Consider the following 13,359-nt stretch of genomic DNA (forward strand, 5'->3'; position numbering starts at 1 on the left):
CTTCTTTCTTAATGTCCTGTTCTCACCATCTTAGCCAACAAAATGCTGAAAGACCTAGGGCAATTTTCACTCGAATTAATTCAAACTGGAACATATACCTCAATGTAGAACACAAAACTTACAGAGCTAAAAGATAAAGAAAAAAAGGAAGAAAAAAAATTAAACAGAAAATGTTCAAATCTATAGGATAATTTTAAAAGTTATGACCTATACATAATGCAGATCCAAGAAAGATAAAGGAACCAAACAGTGAAGCAAAGCCAGGAGTGGCGGTGCGCTTCTTGAATCCCAGCACTCGAGAGGCAGAAGTAGGAGGATTGCTGTGAGTTTGAGGCCAGCCTGAGACTACAGAGTGAGTTCTAGGTCAGCCTAGGCTAGAGTGAGACCCTACCTTGAAACACACACACAGGCTGGAGAGATGGCTCAACTGTTAAAGGTGCTTGCTTGCAAAGCCTGCCACTACAGGCTCAATTCCCCAGTGCCCATGTAAATCCTGATGCACAAAGCGACACATGCATCTGGAGTTCACTGGCAATGGCAACAGACCCTGGTGTGCTCATTCTCTGCCCTTCTATCTTCTTACAAATAAATAAAATATTCAAATATGCAAACAATAACTGTTAAGAACTTCCCAAAATTAGTGGTAGCAATCTTCTATTTCATATACCTGGTATTGTATAGTCAAGTAAGTAGATTAATTTTATGAATTTACATGGTCCCATTACTATAATTCAAAGGTTCTGCAATGTGGCATGATTTTGGTATTTGTTTGCAAGACATGCCATAACAAACTGTCACAGACTGGGTAATGTAAATAGAGGTGCTTTTTCACAATTCTGGAGACTAGAAGCCAAGATCATGGGGTCAGATAGACAAATAGCTTCCTAATGCCTCTCCTTGGCTTCAGATATCTACATCCTTGCCTCTGAACATGGATGCTCTAGTCTCCTTCTTTGTTTTGTTCAGTTTCCATAGAGACTCTCAAAAATTGCCAATGCCAACTGTATTTCAAGTCATCATGGCAGGATATGGGGAAAAGTTTTCAATTAGCAACAATCATGCCTTGGATAAACCGCATTGGCTACAATATTGCCGCTGCACAAAGCTCGTAGGTTCCCTCTTACAAGCACAATCATCAGACTGGGGTCTGTCAAGATAGCCTGATGTTACTTTACATACTGTGCAAAAGGTCATATTTCCAAATATAGTCACATTCGGAGGTCCTGGGGGTTGGGAAGAGAATACAGTCCAGCCCATAACACCTTCATTATACTTCATTAAGCCTTTCTAGAATGCCCTCAGCTTCACCTTTTCAAATTTGTCTGATATCTTATTTCCTAACAAGTCAAATGCTTTTTGTCAATCCTTTGCTATTGTTTTCCTAGGATCCATGGAGAGGGGAAGAAAAAGATAGATGTATTTAATCTTCCATGTTTATCCAGGATGACCTGCCACCCTTTCAAGCAGCACCTCCCACTGAGAAGTCTTCCTGCTCACTAGCCATAGCAATCACTGCCTCCCCCCAACTCCTAACTCCTTTAACGCAGGTCTATTTCATTTTTTATAGCTCTGTGAGTCTATATAAAGATTTTAAGCATTGATGGTTTCTTATATTTATAACTTGCTCCCTGAATATTCAGTACCATATTGTGTTCATTATTTGATTGAGTTAAAAAGTAGATTCTTTATGAATTTACATGCATCCTTTACTATAATTCAGTTTCAATTTCTGCTAAAGTCTCGTGTAGTGGACTAATGAACAATCATATAGGAAATCCACAACGCACTTCCTTCTTATATACACAAGAGCTTATGGGACTATGCAGGTGGACTTCTCAAGCAAGTCCTAAAACGAAAGGCACAGTGCCATCTCCTGGACACAGCTAATGACACAGCCCTTTAAAATGATTCCCGGGTAAATAAAAGGGCCCGTGCCTCCTGGCTGGGCGTTGTAAAGTAAACCTTTAATCCTAGCACTCCGGAGGCAGAGGTAGGAGGATCGACCTGAGTTTGAGGCCAGCCTGAGACTAATTCTAGGTCAGCCTGGGCTAGAATAAAACCCTACCTTGAAAAAAAATAAAGCAATACCAGGTCTATAAAGAGTAACTGGGGCTGGAGGAATGGCATAGCAGTTCAGGCGTTTGCCTGCAAAGCCAAAGGACCCAAGTTTGATTCCCCAGGACACACATTAACCAGATGCACAAGGGGGTGCACATGTCTGGAGTTTGTCTGCAGTGGTTGGAGGCCCTGGCACTCCATTCTCTCTCTCTCTCTCCCTCTTTCTCTGTCAAATAAATAAATAATTTTAAACATATCTTTTTAACTTTATTTTATTTACTTTTTTTTTTGAGAGAGACAGAGAGATAGAGGCAGATAGAGAGAGACAATGGGTGCACAGAGCATCTAGCCACTGAAAACGAACTCCAGATACATACACCACCTTGTGATTGTGGCTAATGTGGGTACTGGGGAATTGAACCTGGGTCCTTAGGTTTGCAGGCAAGTACCTTATCTGCTAAGCCATCTCTCCAGCCCCCCAAACAAATCTTTTTTAAAAAGAGAAATTAATCATGAAAATGAGGCCTGGGAAGGTTGCTCAGTGGTTAAAAGCACTTGCTTGCAAGCCTGCCACTCCAAGTTCAATCCTCCCCAGCTCCCACATCTGTAATGACAAAATGTCTATGGCAATGGGAGGCAGAGCCAGGAGAATGCAAAAGCTGGTGGGGATGACTAGACAGGCGCACACAGTGGCAAAACAACAGAGACCGTGCATAGAAGAAAGCAGAAGAGGACAGTCACAAAGAAGTTGTTCTCTGTCCTCCACAGGCAAGCGTACACACACGCACCTAAACAAACACAAATAAATAAAAATGATTATAGCTCCAGGTTAAATAAAAGGAAGTGCCAGATCTACGAAGAATAATTAAGCATTTCCTTTTTAACACATGATAAGAACAATGTAATTAAAATAAGTGTTGATCACTATAGTGATTAAAAACCTTAGTTCTGAACTCAAGTCATCTAGAGTTTAAACTGACTTGTTAACATAATCTTGCAGACTTGGATCAAAACTCTCTGGTAATGGTTAATGTTGTCATGTGGTTGATTAGAGAAAACTTCGTCCTAGAGCCTTGCCCTATCACATACAATGACAAATCAAGTGGTAAAAATGATATGGCAAACATCAATGCCACTTGACTAACATTTCAGATTGTAGGAGCTGAAATTTGCTTGGGAGACTACACATCATGATTATCCAAGCCAGGCTTTTATTTTATTATTATTTTTTTGGTTTGGTTTGTTTTTTTAGTTTATTACAGGGTATGTGTATATGGGAGGGTGGATAGGAATAACCCCAGGGTACTGTTCCTGACCTTCTACCACCTTGTTGTAAGACAGGTCTCTCTTGTCTTGGCCATTGGGGAAGCCAGGCTAGCTGGACCACGAGCTTTGGGACTCGCCTGACTCTACCTCTCATTGCCATAGGCACGTTGGAATTACAGACTGTATGCTCCACTGTTAGGTCAGGCTTTATGTGGATGCTAGCGATCTGAGCAATGACAAGCAGGCTTGCAGTGCAAGAGCCTTCTCCACTAAGCTGTCTTCCCAGCACCCCCGCCCCTCTGCCCTCACCAAACCACGCTTTCTGAGATGGACAGAAAGTGATGGAATGAGTACAAAAGGCGGATGAACTCTCTTACGCCATTGTGCCAGTCATGCGTGAAACAAAGCAAAGCAGAAGCCTGAAGGAATCAGAAGCATTTTCTAAAATTTCTTAGAAATTTTCATTTCCCCTTTGGAAAGATTCTCCCGTTGTCCTGGGAACGCACAATATGCTTGGCCAAGCAGACCTAAGGCAAGTGCCTACCTATCTCCCTGTGACTGCTGGAAAGCCAGGAGCCAGGCCAGATGCCTGTTGGCCGTAGAGAGCAGGCTGGCCCTCCGCTCTGCACAGACCATTCTAGGAAGAGAAGGAAACAGAGTTCACTTCACCTGCCTTGAACCAGCTGGTAGAGGAGGAACCTGGCCCTGAGACAGGGAATCTGTGTGGAGCAGCAGCCTGTTGGCTCCAGGAGCAAGGCTGCCTGGCTCTGCTGTCCTCTTCTGTCCCATAATGCCTGAATGAGATTTCCAATGGTTCAATAAAATGTCAGTGAACTCTGCCCAATAATGCCTTCTGGGTCACCATGATGGGGTTGGGTTGGGAGATTTGTGCCCAAGCCTAGGGCTAAGCTGGTCTGTGAGGAGCAGTGGCCTAGGGAAGAGGTCACAGTTTGAGTACAATTGGGAGACTGGGAAAACCTGCCACCATCAAGGCCAGCTGACAAGGAATGACCAGAACCAGTTTGTGGGTATAGTGTGGGGGAAGCGTTACTGGAACCCATCAAAAGTCTAGTGTCTTCTAGAGACTTGAGAAAGGATCAAGGGAACAGATAGAAGACCCTTCACACCAGAGCCTCTAGTGATGCTGAGATATTTGTATAAGTTAATTGGAAGTGATTCTTCTCACTGGATTTTGTTTCTGCCTTTCCTGCACGTTGGGGATTCTGGTGGCCTTGATAGTGAGTTTGCAGTGGGGCTGAAGGCAGAAAAGGACTGCCTTATAGCCTACCCCCTACTGAAGGTCACCCTCCTCAAAGCTCAGCTGAGTTATGACTGAGGTGACACAGCCAGAGCTAAGTCATGAGCACTGGCACTGGATTAGCCCTGGGAAGCCCAGCCAGGAAACGATAAATTAACATGTCATAGTCATGAGCCTGACGCCTCAGCCTCCTCTAGGGCGAAACTCTGAGCCTACAGAGGGGAGAAAGGCATGTCTTCTTCCTTCCAAATCACCTCTCCATCTCCCTGGCTAAATCACTTAAACTCTCCTAGGCTTTGGCCTCCTGAGGTCTGTCTTTAGACTTGAGCAGGACCCTTCTCACCAGAGCATGAGGGTGATAAGTTTTTTTGTTTTGTTTTGTTTTTTAATCAGATAGATCATGTATGCTAAGGGACAATTAGCTAATATGGTGCCACTTTCAGGCAAGCACCTCAACCCTGAGCCATCTCTCCAGCCCTAGTGCAACTTTCAAATGATGGCAGTGGTTAACCAACTTAAAACCGTTTGTGAACCAAGTGTGGTGGCACACGCCTTTAATCCCAGCACTCAGAAGGCAGAGGTAGGAGCATCACCATGAGTTCAAGGCCACCCTAAGACTACAAAGTGAATTCCAGGTCAGTCTGGGCTAGAGTGAGATCCTACCTAGAAAAGCTCCCCCCCCCCCCACTAACAACGGTTAGTGTTTCCAATAAGGCTAAGATAGGCTTTGCAGGCTCTCTAGCAAGCAGGTGCGACATGTATTTGACAAGGCACCCTCTGGCACCTCAAGATGTCTGTCTCATCCAGGGCCAGAGCTGAGCATGGCTTCTACCACTTCCAGACTCTAGAGACAGGGCTGTTCTGGCTGTTAAAGTGAGAATCAAGGTCAACCCCAGCTTTTGCTAGAGAACAGATAAGTCCCTCAAACACCTCCATTTGTTGCTGGGCAGAATTACAGGTTAGTCCTGGAACTAATCAAAAAGAATTCAAGGCTATTGAGCACTCAGAAAAGCCTTGCCATAAAGATTAGAAAAAAAGAGGATTTAACATGTACTTTTGGGAAATCAAACCAATGACCACAAAACTCTGACAAGTTCTTAGTTTTGACTTGGTTTTTTTGTTATTGTAAAAGACTTCTTGACCCTAATTTAAAATCTACCTTAATGGTTATAGGTTTTCTCTGATGTTATGGAAATGTATATTCAATCATCCCAATGAGAATCAATATCAAATCCAGCATATTTTCTTATTTAAATGGACCTCCTAAAGTAAGTGTCACACCAAGTTACTGAGAGGCAAGGAAAGCAGAGAGGAAACAGATCCTTACGGAAGATCGTGGTTCGGAGGCCTGACCACCGTGCACATGTGCTTACCCATGGCACACCCACACAACAAAGGAAGGGCAGCCCTTTCTGCCTACTCCTTTCTAACCACATTTCTGTGACATCTCATCTTTTGCATGTGTGTGTCTGTGTGGCGTGTGTGCCTGTTTGTGTGTGTGAGGGTGCACATGGAAGCGTCAGGACCTTGCGTGTCATCCCCAGGCACACTGCCTGCTTCTTTTTGGTCTCTCATTGGTCTGGGGCTGGATTAGCTGGCCAGTGAGCCCCAGGGATTTCTCTGTCTCAGCTTCCCCAGAGTTTGATTGCTGGCGTGTGTTGACTAGCTTAGCATTTACATGGGTCGTGGGGATGAAACTCAGGCCCTCATGCTTGTGAGGCAAACACTGAGGCTGAGCCATCTCCCCTGCCTCTCACCTCTTCTTTTGCAAAGTTCAGCCTGCTACTTGTTTTAAATTCAGGGCTCATGCACTAAAGTACTAGAGGAAGAATGCTTCCCTCACCTCCCACGCCCACCACACACACACCCACACTCTCACACACACCCTTCAAGTCTCTGGAGACACCTGTGACACCCTAGCAAAGGCGCTCTCCTTGAAGCAGGCAGATGGAGCTTCTGAACCAGCCAGGGCTGAACGCCAGCTCAGAGGTGCTCCCTCTCTGCACTCTGCACCCTAATCCCCAGGCTCCCTACCTTATCTGACCATGATCCCAAGATGTGTGGGCTATTGTGGCAGGACAGAGTGAACCCCATTGTTCACAAGAGCCAAATCAACACTGACCATTGCTTCCTGCTTGCTGACTACTTAGTCCAACCATCACGGAGATTGGCATAGAAAGAGCCTCCGGGAGCTGCATCCTCTTGGACAACACATGCATAGTAGATTTTTTTTTTTTTTTTTTGCTATAAATGCTGGAAGAACACATACAATACTGGGCAACCAGTATCTAAAGATACTAAAATTCATTTTTCTTGTTAGGCCTCCATTCAGACATGTGTGCTGCTGTTTCCTGACAAACCAGTAGGTGGCAGTAATATCAACTGCATGCCTGTGATCTGCATGCCTGTGATCAGCCTGCCTTTGCCATCCACATAGCTTTTATCCGGAAGGTCATTTTGTTTGCCAGGCTAGTTTAGAAAGAAGAACGCGGATGACAAAATCACCAGCCTCTGACTGACCCTAGCTCCCCAGCACAACCTGTTCCCCCACCACACCTTTTTCTGAGATAAATAATATATGCAAAGACCCCAGTACAGGGCTGGCACACAGTGGGGTGCATATAAAGGGGAGCAGGGCCCTCTTTGAAGTGAGCAACAAGAGAACATTCTGCCCCAGAAGCCAATTTCCTTCCCACACTCACTTGGTATTCAAAAGATGATTGAGAGAAGGAGCATTCAAAACATCATCTTGTAAAAGAGAATTAAAACAATCTCTACTGGTGATGAGAAGGGTCTTTAGTATTCAGAAGAGGGCTTTAAGCCAAATGGAAAAGTCTCTCCATCTGGATACCTCATTCTCATTCTATAATGTTTGCAGTCGTTCATCATTCATTTATTTTGCAAATATTTAACTTCAGATTATGTGCACTACACTTTGCAAGTCTTCTCTTTAAAGCCTATTTCATAACCCCACTGATATGCAGACATACACTAGACCCCATTTGTCATTGTCAAGTTTGCATTTCAAACAACAGACTGGGTAGCTTAAGCAACAAGGGTTTCTTTCTTAGTGTTCTGGAAGCTGAGATGCCCAAGATCAAGACACCAGAGACGTGGTGGGTAGTGAAGGGCTCTTTCCTAACACTTTCCCGTGGTTCAGAGCAGAGTGTGAGCACAAGGGTGAGAGGAAGGACAGAGGTGCTCACCTGTCTCTTCTCATAGACACAGACCTCATCACAAGAACTCTGTCCTCGAGACCAAATTACCTCCCAAAGACCCCATCTCTACATCCCATCATACTGGGCCTTTGGGTTTTGCTGTAGTTTAGACAAATTGCCAACTTGACAGAACCTAGAATCACCTAGGAAACTAGCCCGGGCATGCTTGTGAGGGATTATCTTGATTAGGTTGAGATGCAAAGACCCCACATTCATGGGCTGGGGTGGGGAGGGGAAGGGGGTCCTGGACTCTGTAGAAAAGAGCTGGCTGAGCACCAGTATCCACTGAGCTCTGCTTCCTCACTGAGGAGGGAACGTGACCAGCTGCCTCAAGCTCTGCCTCCATGCCTTCCCTGCTGTGATGGATTGTTATGTCCAAACACAAGCTGAAGTAAACCCTTACTTTCTTAACTCACCTCTGGTTACATATTTGAAGCCAATAATAAGAAAAGTCATACAGATGTGAACACAGAAATGTGAGGAAGGCATTAGCATCCAGTCCATAGAGAACACTCAGCAGCTGAGGATGCCAAAAGTTGCCTCAGAAGCCAGGAGCGGTGGCTCATGCCTTCATCCCAGCACTTGGGAGACTGAGGTCAGAGAATAACTGTGAGTTCAAGACCAACCTGGGCTATAGAGTGAGTTACAGTTCAGCCTGGGCTACAGTGAGGCCCTGTCTCAAAAAAGAGGGGAAGGGGCTTGATGCATGGCTCAGCAATTAAGGTGCTTTCCTTCCAAGTTTAACAATGAAGGTTTGATTCCCTAGTACCTACCTAAAGCTAGATGCATATGGTAGTGCATGCATCTGGAGTTTGTTTGCAGTGATTAGAGGCTCTGGTGTGCCATTCTCTGCTCTGTTTTCTGTCTCTTCTTTTTTTCTGCTTGAAAATAAATTTAAAAATAAATTTATGGGCTGGAGAGATAACTCAGCACTTAAGGTGCTTGCCTGCAAAGACCAATGACCCAGGCTCGGTTCCCCAGTGTTCATGTAAAGCCAGATACACAGAGTGACACATGCATCTAGAGTTCATTTGCAGCAGCTGGAGGCCCTGGCATACCCATTCTCTATCTGTCTCTCTCTGTTTCCAAATACATAAAAACATTTTTAAATGTTTTTGTTTGTTTGTTTTTAAGGCAGAGTCTCACTCTGTAGCTCCAGGATGACCTTGAACTCATGGTGATCCTTCTACCTTGGCCTTCCAAGTGCTGGGACTAAAAGTATGCGCCACCATGCCCAGTTTAAATGTATTTTTTAAAGGGGAGGGAAGGGAGCTGAAAATGCGGCTCAATTGGTAGTATTTGCCTAGCATGCACAAGGCCCCAGGGTTTGATTCCCAACAGTGCCTAAACCAGATGTAGTGATAAGCACTATAATCCCAGCACTTTAGCCTCTGGAAGTGGCGGCAAGAGGATCCTCACTCTTGGCTACATAGCAAACTTGAGACAAGTCCTAGGATACAGAAGACCCAAACAAAATAAAAAGTTGACCAGGACAAACTACATGACTGTATTCTGTGCAGAAGCAGACGTCTGAAGCCAGCACAGAATTCTGAATTACAGCACTACTCACGTGAACTGTTCTGTCATGGTGGCACGTGCCTTTAATCCCAGCACTCGGGAGGCAGGAGTGGGAGGATCACTGCAAGTTCAAGGCCACCCTGAGACTACATAGTGAATTCCAGGTCAACCTGGGCTAGAGTGAGACTCTACCTTGAAAAAAACAAAACAAACACAGTATTAGTCACAAGAATTGTTATGAACAAGCAACTTAACCTTGCGAAATCTTAGTTTTCATATGAACTGCAACTATTCACATATCTCACTGGACAGTTGTAAGAAACAAGACACACTGGGTTAGAAAAACAACTATGTAGACTGGAGCATGTCATCCTCTGTTCCTGATTCTTTGAGACAAAGCTCCAAGTGCACTTCCAGAGTTATTGTGAATTCTGCTCTAAGACACAGTCACTGCAATGATGCAGTCATTAACCTTCATCTGTTTCGGCAATTCTGGCTACAGGATGTTTTTTTTGTTAATGCTAGTTTTTAAAATTTTCTTTATTTATTTGAGAGAACAAGAGGGAGAGGCAGACAGACAGAGGGGGGTGGAGGAAAGAGAATGGGGGTCCCAGGGCTTTCAGCCACTGCAAATGAACTCGAGACATGTGCCACCTTGTGGATCTGGCTAACGTGGGTCCTGGGGAATGGAACTGAGGTCCTTTGGCTTTGCAGGCAAACGCCTTAACAGCTAAGCCATCTCCCCAGCCCTTAAATCTGTTTTATTTTAACAAGTTGTGTGTGTGTGCGCACACACGTGTGTGTGTCATACCAGGGTCTCTTATTCCTACAAACAAACACCTGACTTTATGTGGGTGGCTGGGGAATTAAACCCAAGCCTGTGCAAGCAAGTACCTTTAGCTGCTGAGCCATCATCTCCCCAGCCCCAGCAATTCTACTTTTTTTCTTCTTCTTTTTTTTTGATTTTTCGTGGTAGGGTCTCACTCTAGCCCAGGCTGACCTGGAATTCACTATGTAGTTTCAGGGTGGCCTCGAACTCTCAGCGATCCTCCTACCTCTGCCTCCCTAGTGCTGGGAATAAAAGCATGCGCCACCATGCCCAGCTCAGAAATTCTACTTTTTTTTTTTTAATTTTTATTTATTTATTTATTTATTTATTTGAGAGCGACAGACTCAGAGAGAAAGACAGATAGAGGGAGAGAGAGAATGGGCGCGCCAGGGCTTCCAGCCTCTGCAAACGAACTCCAGACGCGTGCGCCCCCTTGTACATCTGGCTAACGTGGGACCTGGGGAACCGAGCCTCGAACCGGGGTCCTTAGGCTTCACAGGCAAGCACTTAACCGCTAAGCCATCTCTCCAGCCCCAGAAATTCTACTTTTAAAAAAAAGATCCAGGAGCCAGAGTGAGACCCTACCTCAAAAAAAAAAAAAAAAAATCCAATCAATTTAGAAGGCTTTTGTTGGGTTGCATTCACATTGTAGCAACAGCTGAGGGCAGCTAAGGCTACTCAGTGCACTGATGCCCGCTCCACCTCTGTCTGGGCAGCTGAGTCTCATGATGAGGTAGGAAGGAGCCGTACCAAGACCAGGACCTAAAAGCAACCTGGCCAGGGGATAGAAAACACACATATATTTCAGTAATTTCTCACAGCTTAGAATCACTTATTATTAGCAATATTCCTGCACGCTCTTCAGTATTTCTTATGGTTTGATCCAATCTTTATTAACCTCATCTTTTCCTGACTTTTTCTGCCTCACCCACCTATGGGTTGTCCTGAAGTATGTAAAAAGAACAGTTGCCCTCAGCCCAGGGTCATCTTTAATATGTTCACTGGTTGGTTGATTGACAATGACAGTAAAATGAGCCACAAGCAGCAGATTAAAATAGTCCCCAGAACTCGGGCATGTCCTTGTCCTTTACTCCCTGAAGACATAAACCCAATGAAGGAATATAACAGGCCTGAATATTTAGTCTTATCCATATCAACTGCACGGGTGCCTTCTTTCTTAATCAATCTCTCCCCGACCATCTCAGCTTGGTACTTTGAAAACAGAAAGTCAAAATGCCAAAGTGTCCTCTTGCAAAAGATAAGATTCTCCAGGAGACAAACCAAATGACCACTGTAGGACAGCTAGTGTCCCCCAAGCTGTCTGTGAGTACATGAGCCCTTCACAAACTGCTGCAATAGCAAGTGCCATCCCACCATTTTGTCACCCGCTTGTACCTCACGGCAGCTAGGAGAGATGAGTTGTAAGAGCAATGTCACCCTCCTCCACCCACCCAGATCCTGCCCATCCTTGTAGGCCTCACACCTCTTCCACACCACCTCCCCATGTGTTCCCAGAAGGCCATCTCCAGAGTCATCTGTCACCACCCCCACCGTGAGCCTTGCATCCCTCACAGTCCAGCTTCTTTGTAGAGAGCATGAAAATGGGAGGGAGCAGCTCCGCTCTGTTAAACAACAAAGAATTGCAGTCTTCAGGCCACGGCGAGACAATCACAAAGCAGTGGGAGAGAATGAGTGGGTGTATGTAATAGGCTTTATTAGACAGGATCAGAGATCCAGTACAAGCAGAAACATCAGACAAGCAGGAAAGTATACATTGGCATGGATGGGAGCCCCCGAGAGTGGGAAACTCAAATGAGGGCTGGATTCAGGGAGTTTAAGTATGTTGTAGCTGTCCCTACCTATAATTGGACATGTCCTAAACTGATTGTCTATTGAAGGTTTAGTAGTAACCAGCAGATCTTTTGTGTTGAAGAGGGAAGGGGGAACAGGACTGGCTAATCACATAGTCCCTTTCTACTTTAATGTCCTATGTATGTGCATGTACATGTACAAATTAAAATCTAGATTTAGTATGTTATGCCCAGTTCTCGGCGCCCCCAGTGACCACCAAGGAGAACCAAACACGTATGCAAAGGCAAGGAGCTTTATTTCAGGCTTAAGCTCAGACTCTTGACTTCACCAATGCAGTGGATCCGTACAAGAGCCCTGAGCATCAGGGGGGCAGGTTTTTTATAGGGATTTGAACAAAGAAGTAGGGGAATGGTTACATGATTGGTAGATTTAAGTAGTAACTGCACTTGTATTTTTCTGATAGGCTTAGGATGCTGGGGGCAGAGCTGGTGGGCAGGGGGCTAGGGAAGTTCAAGCAGATTAGGTAACCTTTATTGTGATTGTGTGTTTGAGGAACTTAGACAACTTGTCTTATGACTATAGAAATGTGTGGCATAATCAATTTGTGATCTTTTTCAGTAACAGTTAAATTCTTATTTAAACCTTGCTAGGAAACAGAAACTTAGGCCTACTGGTGACTCTGAAGCCTGTCATGGCATTCCTGTGGTTCCTGAGTCCTTCAAGTATAAGAGAAAACATGCAACATTTGTCTTTCTGCCTCTGACAAGTGATTAACTGCCTTGGCTGACCATAATGTTTTTGGCTGAACTCCCAGAGTGAGTCCCAACCTGTCCCTAATCATCCATCTAGTTTCTCAGTCCCCAAGCCAACTTCTAAGTTTCTTAACTATATAATTCCCAGAAGCGGGTGATTTCTCCCTCAAGCACAGTGCCAGTCACCGCAGAGGCACAGGACTGATTCCGCACACCACATGCCTCCCATGCATTTGATTAGCTGGCTGTGATCACAGCAGTCAGACCAGCAAAGAAGTCATTTCCCCTTTGTTATTTCTTTATTTGCAAGAAAAGAGTGGGAAGGATGGGTATGCCAGGGCTTCTAGCCACTTCAAATGAACTCCAGACATACGTACCACTTCATGGCTTTACATGGTGCTGGGGAATCAAACCCAGGCTTTAGGCTTTGCAAGCAAGTACCTTTAACCACTGAACAATCTCCCCATCCCTTAAACACATGTTTTTTTTTTGAGGTTATCACTCTAGCCTAGGCTGACCTGAAACTCACTCAGAAGCCTAGGCTGGCCTTGAACTCACCATGATCCTTTCATCTCAGCCTCCTGAGTGCTGGTATTAAAGGCATGAACAACCATGCGTGACCATTTCCTCTTCAATATGCTTCTTAAT

The 13,359-nt window shown here is 44.9% G+C and overlaps 1 non-coding gene across 1 annotated transcript; it reads right to left on the reverse strand.

Annotated features, from left to right (window-relative positions):
• Positions 1 to 966: 966 nt before the first annotated feature.
• LOC123461771 lies at positions 967 to 1,107 on the reverse strand. The gene has a single exon (XR_006637839.1). It is a non-coding gene; the product is annotated as a U4 spliceosomal RNA (small nuclear RNA).
• Positions 1,108 to 13,359: the final 12,252 nt, after the last annotated feature.

This window comes from Jaculus jaculus, chromosome 6 (genome assembly GCF_020740685.1).
Source record: "Jaculus jaculus isolate mJacJac1 chromosome 6, mJacJac1.mat.Y.cur, whole genome shotgun sequence".
In the NCBI taxonomy this organism is placed as follows: domain Eukaryota; kingdom Metazoa; phylum Chordata; class Mammalia; order Rodentia; family Dipodidae; genus Jaculus; species Jaculus jaculus.